The 22151-nt window shown below is 43.2% G+C and overlaps 2 non-coding genes across 2 annotated transcripts; both read right to left on the bottom strand.

The window, feature by feature from the left end:
* Positions 1–17955: 17955 nt before the first annotated feature.
* On the bottom strand, positions 17956–18027 carry trnaq-uug (transfer RNA glutamine (anticodon UUG)). The gene has a single exon. It is a non-coding gene; the product is annotated as a tRNA-Gln (tRNA).
* Positions 18028–18469: 442 nt separating this feature from the next.
* Positions 18470–18541, bottom strand: trnap-agg (transfer RNA proline (anticodon AGG)). The gene has a single exon. It is a non-coding gene; the product is annotated as a tRNA-Pro (tRNA).
* Between the last annotated feature and the right edge of the window lie 3610 nt (positions 18542–22151).

The following is a 22151-nucleotide window of genomic DNA, read 5'->3' as shown; positions in this document are numbered from 1 at the left end:
TTTGCACTGATGAATGTCACCGTAAGTCTCACTTCAGGGTATCACCCACAGGCTAATGGTCAGGCAGAACGAAAAATCCAGGATGTCAGCTGTTTCCTCCGAACTTTCTGCCATGCCAATCAGCACCTCTGGAGTCGTTACCTCGTGTGGGCAGAGTATGCCCAAAATTCCCTTAGACAAACCTCCACCAACCTGACTCCGTTCCAATGCATTCTGGGTTACCAACCTCCACTGTTTCCGTGGTCCGGGGAACCCTCAGAAGTCCCAGCAGTTAACGCCTGGTTCCGGGACAGTGAGAGAATATGGAACCAAGCTCACCATCACCTCCAACAAGCCATAAACCGTCACAGTCACTTTGCAGACACTCACCGAAGCAACACCCCCGAATACCAACCTGGACAATTGGTTTGGCTCTCAACAAAAGATATCCGGTTGAGACTACCCTGTCGCAAGTTAAGTCCAAGATACATCGGTCCGTTTCCCATAACAAGACAAATCAATCCAGTTACCTACCAGCTCCGTCTGCCAAGTCACTTCCGCATCCACCCCTCATTCCATGTTTCCCTCCTGAAGCCCCATCACTCACCTGTTCCAGTCCCCTCTACAGATCTAGCACAAGATGAAAATCCTCCGGTACCCCCCATTGAAACAGAATCCATCTTCGCTGTAAGAGAGATCCTGGACTCCCGACGTCGGGGTGGTCTACTCGAGTATCTGGTTGACTGGGAAAATTATGGACCGGAAGAGATGTGTTGGATACCTCGTAAGGACATCCTTGATCCCATGCTACTCACTGCCTTCCACGAACAACACCCTGACAAACCTGCTCCTCGACCTCGAGGTAGACCCCCACGACGTCGGGGTCCTAGGTCCGCTGGCGCGGACGCTGGAGGAGGGGGTAGTGTCAGGAATCAATCAGATTCATTCCCATCCACCACTCAAAGGTCACTCTCCCCGGAATATTAACCAGTCACACCTGTTCACAATCAGTCACCTCGTTACCCAGCCCTATAAAACACTCACGCACACCCCAGTCATTGTCAAGCCTCCAACAGGAGAAGACCGTTACCCACGATTTCCCGAAGTTTCCAAGTCTGCCAACGAAGATCCATCACGTAACTATACTCACCCCTGAATATACTCACCTTTGTCTCCCTGTCTTGCTGTCTCCAGTATTCCAGTCTGGTTCCCTGTTTCCCGAGTCCTGCCATTTGAATCCAAGTGCTCCACGTGTCCACCGAGATCTCCCTGTTCCTCCCTGGATCTGAAACAGAAAAGTATTCGTATCACTGGACATTGTCTACCCACGTTCAACTCTCTGAAGAAGGGTCTGCTCACCTGGGATCCTCTGCACGACGTGATCGTCAACGCACCTGCACATGAACTTTGTCTCTGCACATATATCACTGTAAATAAACTCACGTTTGCTTTCACTTACCTCCGCCTCTGTGCCTGTATCCTGACAGTTTTTGCCTATTCATGTCTTTTTAAATATGTATAACATAGTATTTAAAAAGATAACATAAATATGTATACTGGTGTATAACATAGTATAGTATAACATATATGAATTAAACTTTTTTTTTAAAGGTTTTAGTAAAAATCTTCTTGTGCTCAAAATAATGTAATGAATGACACAAAAAAATACTAAATTAACAACAACAAAAAAAATGGTTTAAGGAGGATATAGCTTAATTAGCGGTCGGCTAATTATCTTGACAGTAGTGGCATGTTTTTTACTGTATATCATGGTAAAGTTGCAGGTTCACATGTACAGAAGAAAACGTGTGCTATTACACGCTAGCTAGCTTTATTGGCATGTTTAATTGTCTAAAAACAAACACTGTTTATGAATAAATAATGATCGATTATACAGTCGTGAAGAATAGACTTACCTGTTGCAAAGATGACGATAATTACTACGGATGACGACTACTTCCTGCTCAGCTACTGTTCGGACGCTCTCGCTTACTGCTCCGCGCTTTGCTCTATCGCTTTTATATTTCTATAATTTATCTCCTTTTATCACCTAATTTTAACTTCAGCAAATCAGCACAGTGCTCAAACGCTTGGATTACTACAAAAAAAAGCAGAATTATTTTATTCGACCAGCCTCCCACTGAAAGCTTACATTCCGGGGAAGAGAAAACACAACTGCCTACATTCATAAGGATAAGAAAATGCCTCCTCTGGAATCTACCTGCTGCTCCAAATGCCACAGACTTTTACAAAGGATTGCAATTCTTGAAACAAAGTTAATTGCGGGACCACCAAACCAGACGGAACACACAACAGAGCTTCGTCATGGACGTCCTCAGCATTCAGCCGGTGAGTCCCATGAATCTAGTGCTTCTCGACAGGCCATACTGAGTGTAGAGAAACAAGCCGATCGTTTTACTAATCGATGGCACAAACAGGGTGCGAGACCCAAAGGCACTCGAGACATCAGATTGTCATGAGCATCACATATTACTGCAGTAGCATCCTCTACCCCAGATACGGCTCTGACAAGGACTGCAAACACTGGTCTCCTACCACCGCCTATACATCTTGAGAACAGATTTGAAGTATTAATGAATGAGGAATCCCCAAATTTGATGAATGTGATCGCACACAGACAGAATCAGCCAGTAGCTAACACTGATGCTAACTGGGGCTCAAGGTCGAGCAGACAGCGGCACTCAGCTCACAGTGCAGCCGAGCCCAGGACTCTGATAGTGGGCGACTCCGTAATCAGAAACATTAATAGCAGGGATACAACAACGTGCTGCCTTCCACAAGCAACAACTTCTGATGTAAACAGGGAACTTCAGAACATTCTGATGAAACATAAGACTGCAAATCGACTCATCATTCATGTGGGGAAGAATGATATTCATAAAGAGCAGTCGGAACTTCTTAAAAAGGATTTCAATGAACTTTTTGAAACACTTAAAAGACTGAAAGTTCAAACATTCATCAGTGGACCACTCCCAGCAAGAGGAACAAACAGGTTTTCACGGTTGCTTGGGCTTAATACATGGCTGCAAAAAACCTGCAATATAAAAGGAGTGAACTTTATTGATAACTTCAATCTTTTCTGGAGTCAGAGGCAACTGTTTCAACAGGATGGCCACCACCCAAACAAACTTGGTTCAAGAGTGCTAAAGGACAATATCTACTTCTCCCTCCGTCATCCTTCTGCAATGTGTGCCAATCCACTCAACCTGAATGGCACACACACACCTGGATACAGTATGAATGACCACAGGATTTCACTTCAGCACCTGAATGGACATGCGGTTGACACATCACACAAGGACAGTGATAACACCACTCAGCCACAACAACCTCTGCTCACGGACACAATCTCAGCTGAGCCCTGCCCACAGAGCTCACCACGGACAGACTGTGACATACCAGCACTGCTCCAAGATACAGCACCCATAGACGACTTTCTGGAAAACAGCCAGGGAAACCAGGACAGCATATTACAGCCTCCAATAACACCAGAGCAAAAATCCCTCTCACCGGAAACATTATCACTCTCTCCAGCATCTCCACTTCTGTGCTTCTCAGAGAAAATGGAACAACTGGTGCATGCTGGAACTAGACTATCCCACTCTTTTGCTGCGAGCCCCCAGATACCAACCAAAAAACGCCAGGCCCCACAACCACCAAAGCCTGCGGGCCCAGCTCGCCCTCCCCCTCCTCCTGTGAGAGCTCTTCGGCCTCTGCCACAGCGCCATGGCCCACACCCTCCTCCAGCGGCTCGAGGTGAACCAAAAACAACTGATACCAGCTCTCAGTGATATGTGTCGGGTCCCCGCTATGATAACAATAACTTTCTCAAATGTTTACAGAACAAGCGGGAACCCAGTGTGCCTGTATCTTTTTCTATTGCTGTTCGATTACATGATAGAAAGTCTAAGGCCTTCAAAAGCCGTACAGCAAACCCATCTAATCTGGTGCCTATTACACGACATACCAAGATTGCTGTGGGGACAAAAAGTAAGACTGTTAAGTTAGCACTTTTAAACATCCGCTCACTTAAAAATAAATCACTTTTAGTCAACGACTTCATAACCACATACAACCTGGATTTTATGTTGCTAAATGAAACTTGGCTAGAAGAAAGTTGCAGTGCAACAGTCCTCAATGAAACAGCCCCTCCTAACTTTACTTTTATGAGTGTCTGCAGAGCTGTCAGAAGAGGTGGAGGTTTAGCTGCTCTTTATAAAGATGTCTATCAATGTAAGCAAATATCATTTGGGAATTACCCGTTGTAACAAAGTTCGTCTTTATGGAGGAAGAAGGAGACAGGGTCGGCGAGATTGGGACTCGTACGTTGTTTATTTCAACCAAAAATAATAAATGTTGTGCACACAGCACGTTCACCGTAGTTTTACTACAGCAACACAATAATTCAAATAACAACTCATTCCACACTGGTTCAGCTTCAAGGTCTTCCACAGCTTTGCATAAACTCTTTCCGTGCTCCTTTCAGCTGTCCCAGTTTTCCTCTTTGCTCACGCACGAGTCACCAGTCCTCCTCTCTTTCCTCATTCTCTCAGTCTGTGGGTTTTTATGCGTCTCCCCACGCCAATCACTGCAATTAGACACAGGTGTTTATCATTTGCACTTGACCCACTTACTCACCGCCGCTCCCTCTGACTCGTCTCTCACTACAGACGGCGCTAAAACCACGCCCCCCTCATCACACCCGTCTTTCGAGTATCTGGGTATTGTGTTAAAAGGTGCTCCACGCAATTTACTTATCATTGTTTACAGGCCTCCAAAATACTCTCCAGCTTTTGCTGAGAACTTAACAGAACTGTTATCAACAATTTCCTCAGAGTTTGACTGCTTTGCCATTGCTGGAGATTTTAACATTCACATAGATAATGCAGAAAACAATATGGCAAAAGAAATCAAAACTGTTTTAAAAACTTTTGATCTGACTCAGCATGTACATGGACCCACACATAATCGTGGACACACTCTAGATTTACTTATCAGTAAGGGTCTAAACATTTCATCAATTGTTATTAAGGATGTAGCACTGTCTGATCATTTTTGTATTTTCTTTGATATATTGATCTCTCCTGCCATTGAAGCTAGATCTGTGTCTGTCAAGAAGAGATGCTTAAATGAGAACACTAGTGTACTATTTATGAAGGCTATATCTTTAACACCAAGCATATCTGCTGACTCTGTTGATTTTCTCCTTGATTCTTTTAACTCAAAAGTTAAGAGTGTAATTGATGATATTGCTCCTGTGAAAGTCAGGAAGAAGAGTGGCAGGCAAAAAGCACCTTGGAGAAACTCAACAGCAGTGCAAAATATGAAAAGACAATGCAGAAAAGCAGAGCGCATGTGGCGGAAGACAAAACGTGTAGTCCATTATAACATCTACAAAGACAGCATCCATGCTTTCAATAAGGAACTAAGCAAAGCTAGACAGACTTTTTTCTCGAATATTATAAACAGCAATATAAACAACACGCGCACTCTTTTTGCTACTGTAGAGAGACTGACAACCCCCCCAAGCCAGATTCCCAGTGAAATGCTCTCAGTGAGAAAGTGCAGTGAGTTTACTTCTTTCTTCTCTGAGAAAATCAATAATATCAGAAAGGTGATCAGCTCATCCTTGAGTTGCGCTGGGGTCAGGCAGATCAGACAACAGCACGAGAAAGTAGCCACTATGTCTGATTTCGAAGAAATTGATGGCAAAATTTTGGAAGAAACCGTACAGCAACTAAAAACATCAACCTGCGCCCTTGACGCACTTCCCACATCTTTTTTCAAAAATGTGTTACACAGCTTAGAAGCAGATCTCCTGGAAGTGGTAAATGCCTCACTTCTCTCTGGGAGTTTTCCGACCTCCCTGAAAACTGCTGTCGTCAAGCCCCTGTTGTGAACTTCTTCTTCTCAAGTGTAGAAAAGATAGAGTTGCAGACCAGGAGATTGTTGAGGTATAAGTTCTTTATTTCGTCGCTGTAGTCATCTCAATCAAGTCTAACTAAGGCAGTATACATTTAGTTCATATACCCTTTCAGGAGGAGGAGTTACATAAAGGTGGAAACAAAAGCATGCAAATGAGGCATCTGGGTTAAGGATGTGCCCTAGACTGAGAGTGTTACCAATCCTAATCCAATCAGCATAACAGTGTAATGTAAATATCCTAATCCAATCAGCCAGACTCTTCACCGATACCTTCACATTATCTTAATGGCCAGGCAGTGCATAAAGACAAAAGGTGATAGTCTCAGTGCTCTGACCAATTTAACTTACAATAGAGAGCTGGACAGACAGGAACAGGCAGGTTTGTGACATCATTTACCTTAGATACAAAATTCAAACTAATAAACTTTCTCAGTTTCTATGCTATTGTATTGGAAGCTCAATTATACATTTAAAATAAAATTTGTAATCCTACACCCCTCATGAAAAAGAGCAATCTGGATAAGACCATATTAAACAACTATTGACCGATATCAAATCTTCCTTTCATAGGCAAGATCATTGAAAAAGTTGTCTTCAATCAGCTGATCAAATTCTTACGCTCGAATGGATACTTTGACCATTTTCACTCTGGTTTCCGACCGCACCACAGTACAGAGACCGCGCTCATAAAGATAATAAATGATATTCGCTTAAATACTGATACAGGCTAATTATCAGTGCTGGTACTACTCGACCTCAGTACTGCATTTGACACTGTCGATCACAAAATACTTCTTGACAGGCTGGAAAACTGGGTCGGGCTTTCTGGGATAGTCCTAAAATGGTTCAGGTCATACTTACGAGGCAGAGGTTATTATGTGAGTATAGGAGACCATAAGTCTGAGTGGACATCCATGACATGCGGAGTCCCTCAAGGCTCAATTCTTGCGCCACTCCTATTCAACCTGTACATGCTCCCAATGAGCCAAATAATGAGAAAGAACCAAATGGCTTACCATAGCTATGCAGACGACACACAGCTCTACTTATCCCTATCGCCTAACGATTACAGCCCCATTGACTCCCTTTGCCAATGCATTGATGAAGTAAACAATTGGATGTGCCAAAACTTTCTTCAGTTAAACAAATACAAAACTGAAGTCATTGCGTTTGGAAACAAAGATGAAGTTCTCAAGGTGAACGCATACCTTCAGTCTAGGGGTCAAACAACTAAAAATCAAGTCAGGAATCTGGGTGTGTCTCTAGAGTCAGACCTTAGTTTCAGTAGTCATGTCAAAGCAATAACTAAATCAGCATATTATCACCTGAAAAATATTGCAAGAATTAGATGCTTTGTTTCCAGTCAAGACTTAGAAAAACTTGTGCATGCTTTCATCACCAGTAGGGTGGATTATTGTAATGGACTTCTCACTGGCCTTCCCAAAAAGACCATAAGACAGTTGCAGCTCATACAGAACGCTGCTGCTAGGATTCTGAGCAGAACCAGAAAATATGAACACATCACACCAGTCCTCAGGTCTTTACACTGGCTGCCAGTTACATTTAGGATTGATTTTAAAGTATTATTACTGGTATATAAATCATTCAATGGCCTAGGACCTCAATACATTCCAGATATGCTCAGTGAATATAGACCCAACAGATCACTCAGATCGTTAGGATCACATCGGCTAGAAATACCAAGGGTTCACTCTAAGCATGGCGAGTCAGCTTTTAGCTACTATGCCAGCCGCAGCTGGAACCAGCTTCCAGAAGAGATCAGATGTGCTCCTACAGTAGTCACATTCAAATCCAGACTCAAAACACATCTGTTTAACTGTGCATTTACTGAATGAGCACTGTGCCACTGTTCGTCCTACTGTTTGCACTGTATTTTATTTTATGGTTTAATTATTCTGATTTCATTTGATTATTTCTGTATTTTATATTTTATTCCAAACTGTTTTAATTATTCTGATTTCTTTTGATTATTTTAATTTCTTCTATGTAAAGCACTTTGAATTACCATTGTGTATGAAATGTGCTATATAAATAAACTTGCCTTGCCTTGCCTTGCCTAATAATAGCGGTCGCCGATTGGTCAAAAGTAAGCCACAGGAGCAGAGCCAGGAGAGAAACGCGATTGGTCAAAAGTAAGCCAAAGGAGAGAAAGGCGATTGGTCAAAAGTAAGCCACAGGAGAGAAACACGATTGGTCAAAAGTAAGCCACAGGAGAGAACGCGATTGGTCAAAAGTAAGCCACAGCAGAGAAACACGATTGGCTCACGTGGGCTTACTTTGGGCTTACTTTGGCTCAATCGGTAGGAAGCAGTAGGCGCAAGCGAGAGGTAGTGGGATCGATGCCTGCATTCTCCAGTGCCGTCCATCCTTTTTACGCCCCCCTTCAAGGGGCACTACCTAGATGAGCTCTTGCGGCTCAGTGCTGCCGAAAAAGTTTTTTCAAACGAGGTACTGCACACATTCCTGGCAAAAGCAGGTCCCACCGAGATTTGAACTCAGATCGCTGGATTCAGAGCCCAGAGTGCTAAGCATTACACCATGGAACCTTGGCGTGTGTCAACTTTTCCCATGAGCAGCAGGATTTAAGTCATTGAGTCCAGAAGCACGATAGCAAGGATTTAAGTCATTGAGTCCAGAAGCACGATAGCAAGAAGCAGATGAAGCCTTTGCTTTTTAAGCCCATGTTTCCCCAATTCCGACTCGGAATTGAGAGTGCCAATTTCACCGCCACGTCAGCAGTTGCGCATCACCTCTGTTTTTTCCCTCCCTTCCGCAAAGAACCTAAAAAGGTTCCACCGAGATTTGAACTCGGATCGCTGGATTCAAAGCGCAATTTTTTGATTAAATCTACAATTAAAAGGTAGCCAGTGCAAAGTTGCCAGCAGAGAGGAAATGCGTCCTGTTTTTTTGTGGTCATTGGAAATCACGCTGCAGCACCTGCACACGTGCTAGGGATCGCGCCTCGTCTTTGTCTTTGAGAGCGATGGACACCTTCTCTCCATCATCGAGGGGAATTAGCTCAAATGGTAGAGCGCTTGCTGCACAAAAGAATGGGCCCAATCTTTGCGCCCCCGCACACAAGCCAAAAAGACGCGAAAAACGAGAATTTGCCCACAAATTTCCCCTGCAACATTATTAGGGCTATATTCCTGTGCATTATGCAGGAGTTTAGTCACATTTGAAACAAGTCACCCTCCGCGGGCTGGATTCGAACCCGTGTTCTGCGTGTGATCAACTGCGCCTGCGTCTTCATTTATCTATGACATCATTATATTGATTTATATTTTTGTTGTGTGTATTATTATTATTTTTAAATATTGCACATTACATGTAGTTGATTATTTAATAAAATGAATAAAAATGGAGGGATATGATTTGATTGACATGATTTATCAGATTTGTTGTAAGACACTTCAAATGTTTTATTAAATGTTTTTTTTTGTGTATATTATTTTTTAAAAATTGCATATTACATGTTGTTTATGATTGAATAAAATTAATACAAATGTTTCTTCAAATATGTGTGTTTTTTGTGAGGGATATGATTTGATTGATATGATTTATTAGATTACTTTAAGACACTTTAAATGTTTTATTAAAATGAATACATACAAATATTTCAATGACACTTAAAATGTTTTATTAAAATGAATACACAAATATTTAAATGACACTTTAAATGTAAAAAAACAAATATTAAAATGAATACACACAAATAATGAAATGAGTACACAGACACAAACACAAATATATATATATATATATATATATATATATATATATATATATATATATATATATATAAATATATATATAGGACAATATGAAAGACTGGGTGGAACCATGTACAGTAATATATACAAAATATATACAGGAAAAAAGCAAATTGTTTATTGAGGAGGTGGAGTTTGGCTTGTATTTTGCTGGCGCTGTTCTGCCAACCAGTCATCTAAAGATTTTCCATTTGAGGCACCCAAGCAAAATGTGGCATTACCATATCGGCTATGGCCAAACTCTTTGGTTTTGGGCTGCCCACATTTGCTGCACATGTTAAAGGTTACCCCTCGCACATACTTCCTCTTATGGACTCCGCTTTCCGTCTCCTGGGCCCGCCAGCGCCTGTTCCTCTGGGTGTAACGGGAAACAGGAGCAGCAGGCACAGGAGCAGGTGGAGCTGGGCCTGCACCGGATGTTGAAGCACCAGAAGGTGGAATCACCATTGACACGGTCATGTCTGGGTTAAGGACTAGTGACAATGACCCAGGTGCTGAAATGGGCTGCACAACTCCTGATGCTGTGGGGGCAGGTGCAATGGGGCACACCATGGTGGTGGCAGCAGCAGGCCGTCGACCTGGTCGCAGAAGAGGAGCCTGTCCTTCTCAATTTGGCGGAAGGGTAAATGTATGTTTTGGGCGTGAGGTCGATGCCGCTTCATCCAATTTTTCCCTCGGTGGAGGAAGCTGCGTATCAGCCACAGCAATTGGGTCAGGTGGAGTCAGTCCCTGAGCGAGGACACTCATTTCCTGTTTTTTCTGCTGCCGTTGAAACCTGAAAATAAATTACATGTATTATATATATGTTTAAAAAAGTATTCAGTTAATTTGAAGAAAATAATGTGCCTTGCTTACCACTGAATGAGTGTCTTCTGGTTTAGCTCAAACAGCTGGATCATTGTTTCATCCATCAGCCTGCGATTGTTAAGCAACAGCTCTCGGATGTGGTGGTAATCCGAGAGGATTTTAGACCACCTGGGGCGGCAAACTCCAGCCTTCTTGGTCGGCGACTTGTGTAAAGCACACAGCTTTGTACAAATGGCCTCAACCAAGCGGCTGGTGCTGGGCCACTGTGCTGGTCCCCCGGGATGTCCAATCAGACACCGTTTTACAATCTCCACACCCGTTGTGACTCCGGACCGCTTTGGTGCCTTAAAGCGTCCATGTGTCAGCTGAGGCTGATGTCGAGGCTGATAGTTGACCCGCTGTTTGTCTATGTCATGGAGAGCTGTCCACAGCTGAATGGCCTCTGTCACCTGCAGGTCAGTGAGGTAAGGAGCCTCACGAAGACCAACCAGGTAACCTGCCATATCCTGGACCTTGTCCCACCCAGCAATGCCATCGGGCCCAATGACTGCTCCCTAGTAAATTCAGATTAATGTTAATATATGTGGAATAAAACGAGATTGAAATTAAATAAAGCCCTTAAAGTGTTTTACCTGAGCCTCGTCGGAGAAACTGCTTCCAGTGTCAGATGGCTGTGACAACACTGAAGGGGCAGGGGCAAGTTGGTGTCCTTCTCTAGTTGATGTGGATGGCTCAGCCAGTGGCACGTCAGCCATTGATACATCAGCCAGTGATGCTGGGGACTGAGGCTGAGGCAAAGATGAGGGGCTGTTTGCGAGATCATGGCAGGGGTCATTCTCGTACAGCACTGGAACTGTGATGTCCTCCGTGATCTCTTCCTCAAACCCCTCATCTTGCAGGTCTTGGTCATCAATTTCCTCCACCAGCCTGTCCTCATCCTCTGGGTTCTGGAGCACTGGAGTCAGTGTTTTGCCAGTCTGGCTGTAAAGGTACTCTATTCCTAGCAATTCACCTACGAGAATAAAAGGGGAAAAAAATGTCTTAATATATTGTCTAGTACATTTAAGGCTAAATTGATACTTAGTAGAGTATTACAAAATAACAAATTAATGAATGTCTTGCCTGTATATGCTCCAGGAGGGCGATAGCGCTCATCCCAGGGCTTCCCAAAGACTGTCTTGCTAAGCTGGTCCACAACCTCTCTCATGGCACTGCCATATGACCGGATGGAGGACGCTACTTTTATGGCATCTTCCATCCGGTGATCATTCCAACGCATCAAGCCCTCAAGGAGATAGGCTTGAAAATGCGCATCACTGGCACTGGTTCCTAAAAGTAAAAAAAAAAAAAAAAAAAGGGTTTTATATGTCACATATGTACAATATATTTACTACACATGAGGTGCTATGAAGTAGCTGGTTACATGTAATAGAGTTATGTAATTACATAAAAACAATTATTGTCATTATAACCAGAGTTATTAGTGATTTGTGAGGCAAGACAGCTTTGTCAATGCTTTTATGACATCAGAAAAGAACTGTAAAAGTGTGACATTTATTAATGTGACATTAATTTAACGTAATGGAAGCAGTTACAGTGCTTATATTTTTTTACAGAAAAATTACTAATCCATATGTATGTAATACCTGGAATAAAACGGTTCAGGTGGAGGTGGAATGACTCCAAGGAGGTAGAGCCTCGAGCACACCTGTAGCAGCACAGCTCCACACCGCCTTTCTTCAGTGTCCCCTTCTTTATGTAGAGCGGAAAGTGCTCTGGGTCTTGGATACACTGTACATGCTTCCGCTGTTCTTTCCATATCTGCTGGATCCGTTCATGGTTCAGAAGTGGAACTCCCAGAGTATCCTTCCCGTCCGCACTGTCAAACTGATCAATCAGTGACCCAATCAATATGGTGGTCTCCTCCTCCCCCCTGGTCCTCCTCCGGCAGTGCAGTGCCAACTCCCTCCGGTTAATGCTAGCACTGACCGCCTTTTCTGAGATGTAGCCAGTCTTCTTTGCTGCCAGCTCACCCTCCTTTGCACGGCGAAGAGCAGCCACATCCTCTGAATCCCACTGGAATATGGACATGGATAGACGTGCCATGAAGATCCCATAGAGCTGATGAGCCTCTGTCGTGACACCTGCAGCAAATCGCCGCATGAAATGCCAGATGTCCAGGCGCACTTCAAGCTCATCCCACTCCGAAAACATGGCCTTCACCTGAGACTGGCCGTGCTGACTGCAGCAATCTCTGTCCACGTACATCACCTTTGGGGATGCCTCTCCTGCCTCTCGGTAGCGTTTCATTAGGCCAGCTGCCATGGGGTCCAGTGCATGTCCCTCGGCGGCTGTTAGGACAGAGACAAGGACTTGGCCGTGTTCGTTACCAACATTTGTGCACCAGGCAGCTGTTCCTGAAGCAGCACCGGCAAGCTTTTTTGTGACCTATTGAAGAAAAAAAAAGATTTTTAAAAACAAAACAAAATAAAAACTCATAACTGTGCATTATGTACACACACACACATATCCATATCTGGACAATTTCTGGATATAAACAGGGCTGTGATACCTTTTTTGTGGAGTCCATCTTGAGAAAACAGCCAAATACAGATGTTATTTTGGCCTTGACCTCGTCCAGTCGCCCCAGAACATCCCTGGCGTACACAGCTAACAGCCACTTAGGTTTAGGAAGGGCAGGTAAGAGGGGAGGCTCAGCAAACACAGGAGGCTGCACAAGGGAGGACCTTGTGAATGGTTCACAGGCAGTCAGGTACTGCAGGACACGCTGTGTCCATGCCTCACTGTGTTATTCCATCAGCTTCTTGTAGAGCTGAGTCACACTGTTGCCCAGTGTCCTCTCCCTCATCATCCTCACCACCCGGTTGTCACATGAGTATCTAAAGAAACAACAGTATAATCATGCAAATGCTTTGGTTGGAAAAAATAACACAAATAAAAGCGCCTGATAATGAATGATTGTCATTATGAATTACCTGTATGTCAGCAAAGCTGGAAACTGACTGCGGTGGCCCATATCCAGCTGTCCTAAGATGTCCTCATTCCAAGCTGGATACTTCTTTTTGCAGCGTTTGCACTCCAGATACTCAGTGGCAAGGTCATACCACCCATCAATGTCCAAGACCTTGCGCACGGTACGGTAAAGTCCTGCCGCTGTAAGTCTGTGCTTACCACAGTCTGGGCGAACGCAGACAAGAGGAAACAACCACATCTTTAGCGGCATCCATAAGAAAATGGGCCGACAGAAGAAGAGGTCAGGTGAGGCGGGTGGCTGGGTGTTTATTAAAGGGGGCTGAGGAGGATACCACCAAAGCTTCAGCTGGGACACTATTTCTGGCTTTTCGGTTCGCATGTTGGCCTTAAACAGTGTGTTCCGGATCCACTCATGCTGGAAAGGTGGAAGATGATCTCTCCAGTGACTAGGAAGCTCAGCTGGTGGCTGATGATGAGGAAGAGCTGGTGTCTGTGCTGTTTCCGCTGATGGAGACGGACCGGCACAGGCCTCTGAGTGAACAGTAACATAAACAATATAAGGATGACTGTTATTTGATAGTAATATGCCATAAATGCAGTCCACAAACAGCCGGCGAAGCAGTAATTTTAAACAAGTATTAATAATAATTATGATTATATTTAGGAATAACAGTGAAGAAAATGGTATTAGTGTCAAGAAGCAAAGAACACAGTGTACACTTTATTGATGTAAGGAATATGGGATCAATATAGCTCTTTGAGAATGAGGATTAGATGGAATGAAAGAAGGAAAATGAGTCGTGATGAATTCAGTAAAAAAAAGTATGATGCCCACAGACATGAAGCATGCACACAGACACAATAAGGAAAAACTGTTCCTCTAATTATTAGAACAATGAATCTCCACCATCCTGTCTGCTCAGGTTGAGTGAGTGAGAAGAGCAAGCAGTGTGAAAAAGTTATCCAGTGATTGTTTAGCAACAGGTAAGTTCGGAAACGCAAATAAATACACTGACACCTTTGGACATCCTTAAGGTTTGGAAGAAGTGCACTCAAAGAATGCCTCCCGCTTGAGGCATGATGTCACATAATTCTGTATTGTAAACAAAAAATATTTAAAAATGTTTATTTATTTTCAAAAATAATGATTCTCAGTGGGTTTCCACAAAACATTCTTATAATATTTGCATTTGTGTCATATGCCACACCTGTATTTAGCTGTGCTTCACATTGTGATGCAGCAAATACCAGCTCCTCATCATCATCTTCAGCAGTGGGAATGGAAGTGCCTGGAGCACAAATGTTAAAACTATTACTGTGATCAATACATGGAGACAAACATATGTAAGATGTTGCTTACTTACCAGTAGCGAAAAGCTGCTTTCGGACCAAATGTTTGGCTGGGGGTTCTGCTGCCGGAGGAGGTAAAGTGGACTGCAGTAATGGATCTGGAAACAACAAGTGGACAAGTTTGCCATGACGATAAATGAATACATGTAGAACTGCTGTAGGGAAAATTCTATATTTACACTCCTACTCACAGGGTTTAACTGGTGACATTAGATTTTTTGCCAGCTGTGAAGGTGACAAATGTTTGCCACGCGCCAACAGTGCTTTCACAGTGGCGGTCTGCTGTAAACCAGTTTGGATGGCTGTAGGTGGACGTGCAGAGGCACTAGAGGTTGCAGGTGGACGTGCAGAGGTACTGGAGGCTGCAGGTGGACGTGCAGGCTGATGTACACTGGTGCCCATATCAGAAGCCCGTCTTTTCAGGACATACGCCTTGAAAATGGCCATGTTAGTGTTGGGCCTGGCATCTGCCTTAACCAAGTACCTGATGAGGGATTCGGCCTCATTGCTCTGGTCTTCATAAACATCCTTCATGGACCGGCCCTGAAAGTCACCAAACTCCACCATCAAGCAGCCCTGGTCTCCAGTTGCCCGGGCTTCTGCTTGCATTTCCTGCTTCCTCTTATACTTCTCTACTTCTTCTGCCATCTCTCTAATATGAGAAGTGTACTGTAGGAACAGTTGTTTATTTTCTGACAGGGGGGTTGTCTGCGCTTTCTCACTGGAAATGCTGAGCACCAAATACACTGCGTACCCCAGAGAGTTTTCCAGGAGCCATCTAAATCTCTGACCCTGGTACATCCCAAACTGAAGTTTGCAGTGAGCCAGTACTAAAAACTGGTCACTGGGATCTCCACCGTTTGTGCAGACAAAAGTACTTGCCTCTGCCAGCACCTCCTCCTTCGATTTGGCCCTTCCAGACACCACATTTTGAAGTTGCTTCGCCTCCGCCGATGGCGCCATGAGGAGACGGTTTGATGTTGCTGACTGGCGACGAAAAACGGGGTATGCGTACATTTTCTGAAATGAAAATCCGAAAGAGACTATTACCTGTGTCAATCTAAAAGATACCTGTATGTTAAGTGTGTTACAATAATTTAGCAAACTACACAGCAGGACTTAAATCATGTTTTTCAGGCATTTTGGGTGACAATATGGAAAGAAATTATATGAAATATTAGATATTATTATGAAAATCTTGGCAATTACTACTAACTCCGATTATTCGGTTCTTTTTTCATTACATGTTGCCCCAAGAATACATTAATATGCAAATTAGATACATAGATACATTGTATAAAATGGGAAAACCCGCTTATGGCCATTTTACACACATATTGCATAAAGCAAAATGGAAGTCTATATCAAATCATTCTGTTATCTTTTATAACATAGTTGGGAATCATCTTCATACAAAGTTTGGTATATAAAATCCTGAAACCTAAACAATTTCAGGATATAAAACACTGATATAATTAAGCTATATCCTCCTGAGACCAAAAAAAGTGTAGTTAATTTAGTAATATGTGTGTCATTACATTGTTTAGAGCATAAGAAAGTTTTTTGCAAAAACGTTTTTTTTTTTTATAATGTTCATATAGGTTATACTATGTCTTCTGTAGAGGACACTAGGACTCATTTTTTATTATTATTTTATTTAAAGACATGAATAGGCAAAAACAATGGTTTTTTTTTAGATCACGTCTTTTTAAATAAAATAATAATAAAAAATGAGTCCTAGTAGTGTCCTATACAGAAGACATAGTATAACCTATATGAACATTATAAAAAAAAAAAAACGTTTTTGCAAAAAACTTTCTTATGCTCTAAACAATGTAATGACACACAAAATACTAAATTATTAACTAAACTTTTTTTGGTCTCAGGAGGATATAGCTTAATTAGCGGCCGGCTAATTAACTTAACAGTAGCTACATGTTTTCTTTTCTGTATTTTATCATGGGAAAAAGTTACAGGTTCACAGGTACTGAAGTAAACCTGTAATATACACGCTAGCTAGCTATATTGGCATGTCTAATTTTCCAAAAATACACAATGTATATGAATAAATATTAAACGATTATACAGTAATGAAGAATAGCCTTACCTGTTGCAAAGATGACAATAATAGGAGCCGCTGATTGGTCAAAAGTACGTCACAGAAGAGAAACACGATTGGTCAAAAGTAAGCCATGGGAGAGAAACGCGATTGGTCAAAAGTAAGCCACAGGAGAGAAACGCGATTGGTCAAAAGTAAGCCACAGGAGAGAAACGCGATTGGTCAAAAGTAAGCCACAGGAGAGAAACGCGATTGGTCAAAAGTAAGCCACAGCAGAGAAACGCGATTGGCTCACGTGGGCTTACTTTGGGCTTACTTTAGCTCAATCGGTAGGAAGCAGCAAGCGCAAGCGAGAGGTAGTGGGATCAATGCCTGCATTCTCCAGGGCTGTCCATCCTTTTTACGCCCCCCCTTCAAGGGGCACTACCTAGATGAGCTCTTGCGGCTCAGTGCTGCCGAAAAAGTTTTTTTGAACGAGGTACTGCACACATTCCTTTGCTTTTTAAGCCCATGTTTCCCCGATTCCGACTCGGTTTGAGAGTGCCAATTTCACCGCCACGTCAGCAGTTGCGCATCACCTCTGTTTTTTCCCTCCCTTCCACAAAGAACCTAAAAAGGTTCCACCGAGATTTGAACTCGGATCGCTGGAGTCAAAGCGCAATTTTTTGATTAAATTAAATTAAAAGGTAGCCAGTGTAAAGTTGCCAGCACAGAGAAAATGCGGCCTGTTTTTTTGTGGTCATTGGAAATCACGCTGCAGCACCTGCACACGTGCTAGGGATCGCGCCTCGTCTTTGTCTTTGAGAGCGATGGACACCTTCTCTCCATCATCGAGGGGAATTAGCTCAAATGGTAGAGCGCTCGCTTAGCATGCGAGAGATAGCGGGATCGATGCCTGCATTCTCCAGTGCTGTACATCGTTTTTACGCCCCCCTTCAAGGGGCACTACCTAGATGAGCTCTTGCGACTCAGTGCTGCCGAAAATGTTTTTTCGAACGAGGTACTGCACACATTCCTGGCAAATGATGGTCCCACCGAGATTTGAACTCGGATCGCTGGATTCAAAGCCCAGAGTGCTAACCATTACACCATGGAACAAACAAACCCTGATAGCTGGCTGTCTGAGAGACAGATAACGATGAGGCTAGGTGGAATCAGGTAGATAAGAGCTGGCGTTTGGTCAATAGACCGCCTCGACTAAGAGAGGCGGACGTGGTTCCTCTGCCGCAACCCGGGATTGAACCAGGGACCTTTAGATCTTCAGTCTAACGCTCTCCCAACTGAGCTAATTCGGCCAGGTACTTGTGCGGTTTAGCCAGCAGTCATGTCTGGGAGACCGCCAGACATTTTCGAGAAGAGCAGAGCGAAGGTCCCAGAGAGAAAATGAGTTGCCCGTACGGGGTTCGAACCCTTGACCTTGGCACTATTAGCACCGCGCTCTAACCAACTGAGCTAACCGGCCTCTCTCTGGCTCATTTTATCCCCAATTTCTGATAAATATCCTGGTTGCCCTAAGAGATTAAAAGCAAAGCCTGATAATGGGCTCGTCCGGGATTTGAACCCGGGACCTCTCGCACCCTAAGAGAGAATCATACCCCTAGACCAACGAGCCTAAACATACGTCCTCCCTGCTGCTGCCGGGCCGAAAACATTAAAGCTTGCATGGCTTAAAGCGCAATATTTTAATTAAATCTACAATTAAAAGGTAGCCAGTGCAAAGTTGCCAGCACAGAGGAAATGCGGCCTCTTTTTTGTGGTCATTGGAAATCACGCTGCAGCACCTGCACACGTGCTAGGGATCGCGCCTCGTCTTTGTCTTTGAGAGCGATGGACACCTCTTCTCCATCATCGAGGGGAATTAGCTCAAATGGTAGAGCGCTCGCTGCGTAAAAGAAGGGGCCCAATCTTTGCGCCCCCGCACACAAGCCAAAAAGACGCGAAAAACGAGAATTTGCCCACAAATTTCCCCTGCAACATTATTAGGGCTATATTTTAGTCACATTTGAAACAAGTCACCCTCCGCGGGCTGGATTCGAACCCGTGTTCTGCGTGTGATCAACTGCGCCTGCGTCTTCATTTATCTATGACATCATTATATTGATTTATATTTTTTTGTGTGTATTATTATTATTTTTAAATATTGCACATTACATGTTGTTGATTATTTAATAAAATGAATAAAAATGGAGGGATATGATTTGATTGACATGATTTATCAGATTTGTTTTAAGACACTTCAAATATTTTATTAAATGTTTTTTTTTGTGTATATTATTTTAAAAAAATGCATATTACATGTTGTTTATGATTGAATAAAATGAATAAAAATGTTTCTTCAAATATGTGTGTTTTTTGTGAGGGATATGATTTGAGAGATATGATTTATTAGATTACTTTAAGACATTTTAAATGTTTTATTAAAATGAATACACACAAATATTTCAATGGCACTTAAAATGTTTTATTAAAATGAATACACAAATATTTAAATGACACTTTAAATGTAAAAAAACCAATATTAAAATGAATACACACAAATAATGAAATGAGTACACAGACACAAACACACACACATATATATATATATATATATATATATATATATATATATATATAGGACAATATGAAAGACTGGGTGGAACCATGTACAGTAATATATACAAAATATATACAGGAAAAAGCAAATTGTTTATTGAGGAGGTGGAGTATGGCTTGTATTTTGCTGGCGCTGTTCTGCCAACCAGTCATCTAAAGATTTTCCATTTGAGGCACGCAAGCAAAATGTGGCATTACCATATCGGCTATGGCCAAACTCTTTGGTTTTGGGCTGCCCACATTTGCTGCACATGTTAAAGGTTACCCCTCGCACATACTTCCTCTTATGGACTCCGCTTTCCGTCTCCTGGGCCCGCCGGCGCCTGTTCCTCTGGGTGTAACGGGCTGGGCCTGCACCGGATGTTGAAGCACCAGAAGGTGGAATCACCATTGACACAGTCATGTCTGGGTTAAGGACTAGTGACAATGACCCAGGTGCTGAAATGGGCTGCACAACTCCTGATGCTGTGGGGGCATTTGCAATGGGGCACACCATGGTGGTGGCAGCAGCAGGCCGTCGACCTGGTCGCAGAAGAGGAGCCTGTCCTTCTCGATTTGGCGGAAGGGTAAATGTATGTTTTGGGCGTGAGGTCGATGCCGCTTCATCCAATTTTTCCCTCGGTGGAGGAAGCTGCGTATCAGCCACAGCAATTGGGTCAGGTGGAGTCAGTCCCTGAGCGAGGACACTCATTTCCTGTTTTTTCTGCTGCCGTTGAAACCTGAAAATAAATTACATGTATTATATATATGTTTAAAAAAGTATTCAGTTAATTTGAAGAAAATAATGTGCCTTGCTTACCACTGAATGAGTGTCTTCTGGTTTAGCTCAAACAGCTGGATCATTGTTTCATCCATCAGCCTGTGATTGTTAAGCACCAGCTCTCGGATGTGGTGGTAATCCGAGAGGATTTTAGACCACCTGGGGCGGCAAACTCCAGCCTTCTTGGTCGGCGACTTGTGTAAAGCACACAGCTTTGTACAAATGGCCTCAACCAAGCGGCTGGTGCTGGGCCACTGTGCTGGTCCCCCGGGATGTCCAATCAGACACCGTTTTACACTCTCCACACCCGGTGTGACTCCGGACCGCTTTGGTGCCTTAAAGCGTCCATGTGTCAGCTGAGGCTGATGTCGAGGCTGATAGTTGACCCGCTGTTTGTCTATGTCATGGAGAGCTGTCCACAGCTGAATGGCCTCTGTCACCTGCAGGTCAGTGAGGTAAGGAGCCTCACGAAGAACAACCAGGTAACCTGCCATATCCTGGACCTTGTCCCACCCAGCAATGCCATCGGGCCCAATGACTGCTCCCTAGTAAATTCAGATTAATGTTAATATATGTGGAATAAAACGAGATTGAAATTAAATAAAGCCCTTAAAGTGTTTTACCTGAGCCTCGTCGGAGAAACTGCTTCCAGTGTCAGATGGCTGTGACAACACTGAAGGGGCAGGGGCAAGTTGGTGTCCTTCTCTAGTTGATGTGGATGGCTCAGCCAGTGACACGTCAGCCATTGATACATCAGCCAGTGATGCTGGGGACTGAGACTGAGGCAAAGATGAGGGGCTGTTTGCGAGATCATGGCAGGGGTCATTCTCGTACAGCACTGGAACTGTGATGTCCTCCGTTATCTCTTCCTCAAACCCCTCATCTTGCAGGTCTTGGTCATCAATTTCCTCCACCAGCCTGTCTTCATCCTCTGAGTTCTGGAGCACTGGAGTCAGTGTTTTGCCAGTCTGGCTGTAAAGGTACTCTATTCCTAGCAATTCACCTACGAGAATAAAAGGGGAAAAAATATGTCTTAATATTTTGTCTAGTACATTTAAGGCTAAATTGATACTTAGTAGAGTATTACAAAATAACAAATTAATGAATGTCTTGCCTGTATATGCTCCAGGAGGGCGATAGCGCTCATCCCAGGGCTTCCCAAAGACTGTCTTGCTAAGCTGGTCCACAACCTCTCTCATGGCACTGCCATATGACCGGATGGAGGACGCTCCTTTTATGGCATCTTCCATCCGGTCATCATTCCAACGCATCAAGCCCTCAAGGCTTGATGCTTGAACCACTGGCACTGGTTCCTAAAAGTAAAAAAAAAAAAAAAAAAAGGTTTTATATGTCACATATGTACAATATATTTACTACACATGAGGTGCTATGAAGTAGCTGGTTACATGTAATAGAGTTATGTAATTACATAAAAAAATTATTGTCATTATAACCAGAGTTATTAGTGATTTGTGAGGCAAGACAGCTTTGTCAATGCTTTTATGACATCAGAAAAGTGTCACAGTGTTGGTTTGTGTTTTCCCCGGGTGTCCACTAGAGGTCTCTTTCCCTTACTGTCACCATTCATTCTGGAACTGCATTTCCCACGATCCTTTGTCTGTTCTCATCACTCATCATTGCACGCAGCTGTTTTCCATTACATTGTTTAGTTCTGTGTATAAATACCCTGTCTGTTTCAGTCCATGTCACGGAGTCGTTGTTTTATGTCCCCACACTTCTGAGGTTTGTTTCTGCTCGTTTCTCGTTTTTGTTGTTTTGTTCTAGGATTGCTTATACGGTGTTTGACCCTTGCCTGGACTGGATTACGTGTACGGATTACCCAATAAATATACTGCTTCTGGATCTA

This window comes from Siphateles boraxobius, unplaced genomic scaffold (assembly GCF_051911475.1).
Source record: "Siphateles boraxobius isolate OS27281-9 unplaced genomic scaffold, OSU_SipBor_1 19, whole genome shotgun sequence".
Lineage (NCBI taxonomy): Eukaryota > Metazoa > Chordata > Actinopteri > Cypriniformes > Leuciscidae > Siphateles > Siphateles boraxobius.
This window is presented reverse-complemented; position numbering and strand designations above follow the sequence as displayed.